The sequence below is a fragment of the Python bivittatus genome, unplaced genomic scaffold (genome assembly GCF_059951505.1).
Source record: "Python bivittatus isolate LINGU-HERP-01145 unplaced genomic scaffold, Pbiv_v1 ctg000020_np1212, whole genome shotgun sequence".
Taxonomy (NCBI): Eukaryota; Metazoa; Chordata; class Lepidosauria; order Squamata; family Pythonidae; genus Python; species Python bivittatus.
Window position 1 is genome coordinate 5,190,009 of NW_028277030.1, and position 7,585 is coordinate 5,197,593.

Consider the following 7,585-nt stretch of genomic DNA (forward strand, 5'->3'; position numbering starts at 1 on the left):
AGCACCTGAGCAGTCTTGCTCTTTCCCACCTCCCATCCAACCACTGAACCTCAACTCCCCTGACCACCCCCTCCACTGCCCATCTCTACCAGCAACCATCCATTTTGATTCATTTCACATAGTAAAACCTCTCACATCTGCACACAACTATAAGACAAAAGATCTGGCCTTGATGCCATGTGGAAAAAAAATCAATAATCAATAGCATTCAAACGTAGCTATCATTATACCTCACATACTTCTTCGGAACAAATCCAGTCTCATCAGGATGTATCAATTTATTCAGAAGGACATTTAGGCTTTTTGTGGTAAAGAGTTCATCATCTACATTAAGTAACGACATGGGCCAATACAACTCTTGACAAGTTGGGTCATTCCTCTTGTTAGGTATCAAAGAAATTACAGCTCCCAATAGAAGAGAATATGTGTAGGTCAGGGTTGAACTGTGGAGTCTTTGGGGTTCTCTGAGCTTGGCTGTTTTCTTGCAAACATTTCGTTCCCCGGCTAGGTAACATCTTCAGTGCTGAAATGGAATGGCGTTTGCCCTCTGTTTATAAACAGTGGCATGCCCTGCCAGTGTTGGTGGGAGTTTGGTTTGGTTTTGTTCCTCTGGTAGTTCCTTGATTAGGGTATTGTCTGCTGCTTGATTGTATGTCTGGTGATAATCTTGGTGTTAATCTCTGCTTATCTGGTTGATGATTGCTGGTGAGGAGATGTTCTGGTCTTTTGTTTTCCTTTTTATTGTCTCTTTTGAATAGTGTGTAGATGTTGTTTATCTCTATGGGCCTGTTGATGGCTGCCTTGTCTGAATACCAAGCTTCCAGGAATTCCCTTGCATTTTTGGATTCAGCTTGGTGTAAGATGCTGACAGTTTCCCAGTTGAAAATATGGTTAAGTCTGACCATGTGTTGTGAGATTAAGGAGTTTTCATCCTTCACCATCACCAACACTGGCAGGGCATGCCACAATATATAAACAGAGAGCAAGACTCCACAAATTACAGCTCCCTTCCAAGAAAAAGGAAGTTCTTGGTGTTGCTGAATCTCATTTGTTACCTGAGTTAATAGTTTGACCAGAATTTCCTGATTATATACTGTAGTCTAGACTGGACTTTTTGCCATCATCATTACTACTACTACTACTACTACTACTACTACTACGAATATTATTATTTTCTTGATTTTTTAAGGAAGAATACATTTGATAACTAGGTATAACAAGCAAATACATGAATTTGCACTTGGGACTATCACAGAAAACTGATTTAAAAAAAAGCAATGAAAATTACTCTTTTTAATTAAAGCAAAAGAGGCAAAAAAATCTAAACAGAAACAGAAAGTTGAAGAGGAAAAAAAAACAATAAAAGGCCAAGGAAATAAATGGCCCAAAAGAAGAATGCAGTAATAACAATACAAAGCACTTTGCTTTTCCTGATTCCCCTATTATTCTTCCCTCTCAGAACCTACATTTTGTGGGTCTATAGATCATTGCAACTGAGCTCTGAAACCTAGACAATCTGGCATCTTGTTGTCAGATTTTGCCTCCCTGTCAAAATGGAGGCATTTCAAAGGCTGCAAAAACAGCTTGTTATAATTTTTTTCTGTCGGATCACCGTAACACAGCACAGGTCTTGTATGGCTTGTGGGGGGTTACAATTCCAGTATTTGGGGTCAGGTCCAGATCATCTTTAGATGTCCCTGGGGGCGGCTGGAAGGTGAATCTCTGCAGGAGGCTGGTAAAGAAGAGGAAAAGCTCCGTTTTGGCAAGGTTCTCACCAACACATACTCTCGGACCTGGAAGAAAGCATATGTGACAAAAAATGTGTGTTTCTTGGTTTCTGAAACTATTTCACATGGCTTTACAATGCCATGGAGAGATCAGCACAAGTTATTCAGGTAAGTCCTCACTTAATAATCAAAATTGGGTCTGGAAAATTATTTGTTAAGTGGGGTGGTTGTTAAGTGAGTCGTGCCAGTTTTATGACCTTTTTTGCAGGGCTCATTGAACAAATCATCATGGCCGTTTAGCAAATCACACAGTCGATAAGTGAATCATGTGGTTCCCCATTGGTTTTGCTTTCCGGAAGCCAGCTGGGAAGGTTGCAAATAGCAGTTACATGACTGTCATAAGTGCAAGCTGCTTGCCAATTGCCCGCATCATGATCACATGACTGCAGGGATGCTGCAACAGCTCTAAGTGTGAGGACGGGTTGTAAGTCTCTTTGTTCAGCATCACTGTAAGTTCGAATGGTCACTAAATGAATGGTTATTAAGTGATGACTACCTCTAATGCAGTAATGGAATGGAGATTTTTTTTTCTGACTGCTAGAAGGCAACAGATGTTCTGAATGTGACAATAATCTCCAAAAAGATGGAAAATTACTGCTCAACAAATAGGGTAATGCCCCTCTTTTAAATATTGAGGTATCACCTTTCATTAGTCCTTTAAATGGAAAAACCATCTGGGTGATATTCTCATGTTTTTCGATTCCAGAGGAGGGCAGTTAAAATATTGTCAGGGAAGATGAATGCCCAGATGTTTATGGAGCTGAGATAAGTGGTTGGATGAGTGGGTTATTATTTAATTAGACACAGTCCAAAATAACTTCATTGGGATGATTTTAAGCCTTCCTACGGCAGCCATTCTGCTTATCTACTTCTCTGCTTTTTTGGGGGGAACTTAGTTCTTGGGTCCAACAACACAAGAGACGACTCTACACATGGACATCACCAGATGGTCAATACCGAAACCAGATTGATTACATACTTTGCAGCCAAAGATGGAGAAGCTCTATACAGACAGAAAAAACAAGACCAGGAGCGGACTGTGGCTCAGATCATGAGCTTCTTACTGCAAAATTTAGGCTTAAATTGAAGAATGTAGGGAAAACCACTAGACCACTCAAGTATGACTTAGATCATATTCCTTGTCAGTACACAGTGAAGGTGATGAATAGATTTAGAGGATTAGATTTGGTAGACAGAGTGCCTGAAGAACTATGGACGGAGGTCTGTAACATTGTACAGGAGGCAGCAACTAAAACCATCCCAAGGAAAAAGAAATGCAAGAAAGCAAAATGGCTGTAAAGCCATGAGGCTTTACAAATAGCTGTGGAAAGAAGAAATGCAAAAAACAAGGGTGAAAGGGAAAGATATAAGCAACTGAATGCAGATTTCCAGAGAATAGCAAGGAGAGAGAAGAAGGCCTTCTTAAATGAACAATGCAAAGAAATTGAGGAAAACAATAGAATGGGGAAGACTAGAGATCTCTTCAAGAAAATTGGAGATATCAAAGGAACATTTAGTGCAAAAATGGGCATGATAAAGGACAAAAAAGGCAGGGACCTAACAGAAGCAGAAGAGATTAAGAAGAGGTGGCAAGAATACACAGAAGAACTATACAAGAAAGATCTTAATGTCCCTGATGTCCATGCTGTTGTGGTCACTGACCTTGAGCCAGACATCCTAGAGAGTGAAGTCAAGTGGGCCTTAGGAAGCATTGCTAACAACAAAGCTAGTGGAGATGACAGTATTCCAGCTGAGTTATTTAAAATACTAAAAGATGATGCTGTTAAAGTGCTGCACTCAATATACCAACAAGTTTGGAAAACTCAACAGTGGCCACGGGATTGGAAAAGGTCAGTTTATGTTCCAATTCCAAAGAAAGGCAATGCCAAAGAATGCTCAAACTATCGCACAATTGCACTCATTTCACATGCTAGCAAGGTTATGCTCAAAATCCTACAAGCTAGGCTTCAGCAGTACGTGAACCGAAAACTACCGGATGTACAAGCTGGGTTTTGAAGAGGCAGAGGAACTAGAGATCAAATTGCCAACATTCGCTGGATCATAGAGAAAGCACGAGAGTTCCAGAAAAACATCTACTTCTGCTTCATTGACTATGCAAAAGCCTTTGATTGTGTGGATCACAACAAACTGTGGCAAATTCTTAAAGAGATGGCGGTACCAGACCATCTTACCTGTCTCCTGAGAAATCTGTATGCGGGCCAAGAAGCAACAGTTAGAACCAGTCACGGAACAACCGATTGGTTCAAAATAGGGAAAGGAGTATGACAAGGCTGTATCCTGTCACCCTGCTTATTTAACCTATATGCAGAGTACATCATGAGAAATGCCAGGCTGGAAGAATCACAAGCCGGAATTAAGATTGCAGGGAGAATCATCAATAACCTAAGATATGCAGACAATACCACCCTAATGGCAGAAAGTGAAGAAGAACTAAATAGCCTCTTGATGAGGGTGAAAGAGGAGAGTGCGAAAGCTGGCTTGAAACTCAACATTAAAAAAACTAAGATCATGGCATCTGGACCCATCAATTCCTGGCAAATAGAAGGAGTAGAAATGGAAGCAGTTACAGACTTCATTTATTTGGGCTCCAAGATCACCGCAGATGGAGATTGCAGCCATGAAATTAAAAGACTCTTGCTCCTTGGGAGGAAAGCTATGGCAAGCCTAGATAGCATATTAAAAAGCAGAGACGTCACCTTGCCAACAAAGATCCGCATAGTCAAAGCTATGGTTTTTCCAGTAGTAATGTATGGCTGTGAGAGCTGGACCATAAACAAGGCTGAGTGCCGAAGAATTGATGCCTTTGAACTGTGGTGCTGGAGAAGACTCTTAAGAGTCCCCTGGACTGCTAGGAGGTCAAACCAGTCAATCTTAAAGGAAATCAACCCTGATTGTTCATTGGAAGGACTGATAATGAAGCCCAAGCTCAGATACTTTGGTCACCTAATACGAAGAGAGGACTCTTTGGAAAAGACCCTGATGCTGGGAAAGATTGAAGGCAAAAGGAGAAGAGGATGGCAGAGGATGAGATGGTTAGATAGCATCACTGAAGCAATGAGCATGAAACTGAGCAAACTCAGGGAGGCAGTGAAGGACAGGAAGGCCTGGCGCAATATGGTTCATGGGATCACGAAGAGTCGGCACGACTTAACGACTGAAGAACAAATAGTTCTTGGGAGAGAGAAAGCATTAGGGATACATTTCTTGAAAAGGATGCTAATAAAGGTGCTATTATGTCTAATGCTCTTTTTATCATCTTATTCAATTTTGCTTTGCTTTATCGTGTTTTATGCTCTGCTAAGCTGCTAAGACCTAACAATAACCCTATTTACATACAGAGTCCAGCTAGGAATCCCCAAAGCCTGCGGCTGTCTCAAGGCCAGAGTCAGCCAAGAAGGCTGAAAGGCAAGATTCATCCTGGATTGCCAAAACCAGAGATGCTGACGTCGATGCAGTAGGAAGAACAAGAACTCATGCACAGAGGTGATGGTTCTCCAGACAGAGTTTGGAAACAACAGACTAGTCGGTCAATGAGTGGTGAAGTCTGGCCACAAATGTTGTTCATTAAGTTAAACTCTGTTACTCTGTTACTCATTATGTTAAACTCTGTGACATTTACTATGTCACTGAGCTTTTATCAACTGTTTTCTTTTGAAAGAAGATGTTAGGGTTGCCTGTTCTTGGATACAGGCTCACACATCAGAGAATCCTACCTGCAGAGAAGGGCAGGAATGCATCTTTTTTCAGAAATTGTCCCTCAGAATCAAGAAAATGCTCAGGATAGAATTCATGAGGTTTCTCCCACTGAGATTCATCATGGAGCACTGATGACAGCAATAGAACAATGTACATACCCTAAAAATTGAAAGGTAAAAGCTATATGAAAAGGAGTATATCCTTTTAAGAAATACCTATATAAATTATTACAGTGATTTTTAAAAGTATTATTTGGAATAATTCACTCAATTTAAAAAATAATAGTACATTTTAAAATGATATTGCAAATATATATATTTTTAAATAAAAAATAAAATTCCCCTCTCACCCCTATGGGTGGTATGTGTCTTCCTCAATCTCGGGTCCTCCACCAGAGGCCTGGGAGGTTGAGGGTTCTGCACAGTGTCTTAGCTGTTCCTAGCACAGCACTCTTCTGGACAGAGAGCTCGGATGTTGTTCAGTTTCAGTTTCAGTTAATTACAGTCTTAGACCAGTACAAGAAGTTTGTTCATAAGTGACCTGTGATCACTTATAAAACTGAGGAATCTTTAGATAACATCTAATGCATATTTAGTATACATATATAAAGCAACCTGGCACAAAGCCATAGGTAGAATTCAGACAAAGTACTCTATGTCTGAGATATAAGTAAGGTAGTATCTGAAATTTACCTACAATATAATAACTCTAAAATTAAAAATTTGATGACATCTAAATTGTAATCATAATATCTAAAATTAAATGGAATATTATTAAATTCCATTTAATTTTAGATATTATGATTTACATTTTAAATACATCTATATAACAGGAGCTTGCCCTATTAAGGACTAGCAGACCTAATGGTAGAATTTAATATGGTGACCAACACAAGCAAAAGTCTACATAAGGACCTTGTTTAAACTGGTAGCTGTCAAATAACAGTAATAAGATATTACAAATTCTGATAAAACTTATCATACTTTTGAGGCACATTTTAAAGGTACCTGCTAATGCAAACTAAAATACTAATTGACTATAATCCATTACTGCAGAACCTTTCAGCTAGCTTCCTATCCAATGTTGGTGGATCTTTATTGCCACCACGCAAACCTGGCTACCTGCGTTGTAACATAAGGTCGATCATCCATAAAAAGCATTTGAAGGTGATCTGATTCTTGACAAGAATCTGCTTACTGATCAAGGGAGCAAGCAATTTACTCCGTGGAACTTGGTAGAAGGTACAACGGAGGAGAACAAGACCCATATCTTCCACTTCCATGGCATCACAAGGACAAAGTCTTGCAGCTAATGGAATTTTTTTATATTTGCTGTCCAGTACCACTGAAGGAAGAGCGTGCCAACGAGCTAAGGAGAATGCTTTCCGATGACTGGGGAGCTTGAGCTGCGCTAGATATCTGGCAGCGGTGACCGTAAACTTGCAGCATGGTGGGGATAAAAAGGATGGAACCTTCCCTAAATCTGCTTGTTGTTCAATATCCTCTGTCCTTTGCTTTATGGCCGTTCTTGCCTGCTCATATTCCATCACTAGAATCCCAGCCGTAGAAAGCCTAACTTAGAGAGGTTGAGCTCGATGTCCTTTTTCCATGAGGTTGAATTTATCCTGAAAAATACGTGGAGCTAGGCCCTGAGGATAATATTTTATTTTTAGCCAGAAATTCAGTGAGGCTGGGCACACTTCTGACTCAACCTTTATTGTGCCTGTTTCCAAGGGTAGTTGTGCATTGGAGACACATCTGGGCACTTGCAAAATTGCCCTTATGAATTTAGCTTGGACTCTTTCCAGGTATATCACACTTTTTTTTTTTAATAATTTTTTTTATTTTTTACAACAAACACAAAACATACATAAACAAACAAGAACATAGAAAAGCATAAAAAAAACATCTTCCATTTTATACTGTGTGTCAACCAGTTACCAACCCGTTGGTGCCCCTTTCATAATCTTAAATTCTCATATCATCTATTCAAAATATACTTGTGTACTTATCAATTAACAATTATTAATCATTCATAGCTAGTCTATAGAATCATTTATTACAAGAAATTTTAACTTTCAA

General features: G+C 39.6%; 1 long non-coding RNA gene across 1 annotated transcript; it reads right to left on the reverse strand.

Annotated features, from left to right (window-relative positions):
- Positions 1–1,454: 1,454 nt before the first annotated feature.
- Positions 1,455–5,922, reverse strand: LOC148216966 (uncharacterized). The gene is made up of 3 exons (XR_015794815.1): positions 5,854–5,922; positions 5,522–5,663; positions 1,455–1,793 (listed from the first exon to the last, which is right to left on the reverse strand). It is a non-coding gene; the product is annotated as an uncharacterized LOC148216966 (long non-coding RNA).
- Positions 5,923–7,585: the final 1,663 nt, after the last annotated feature.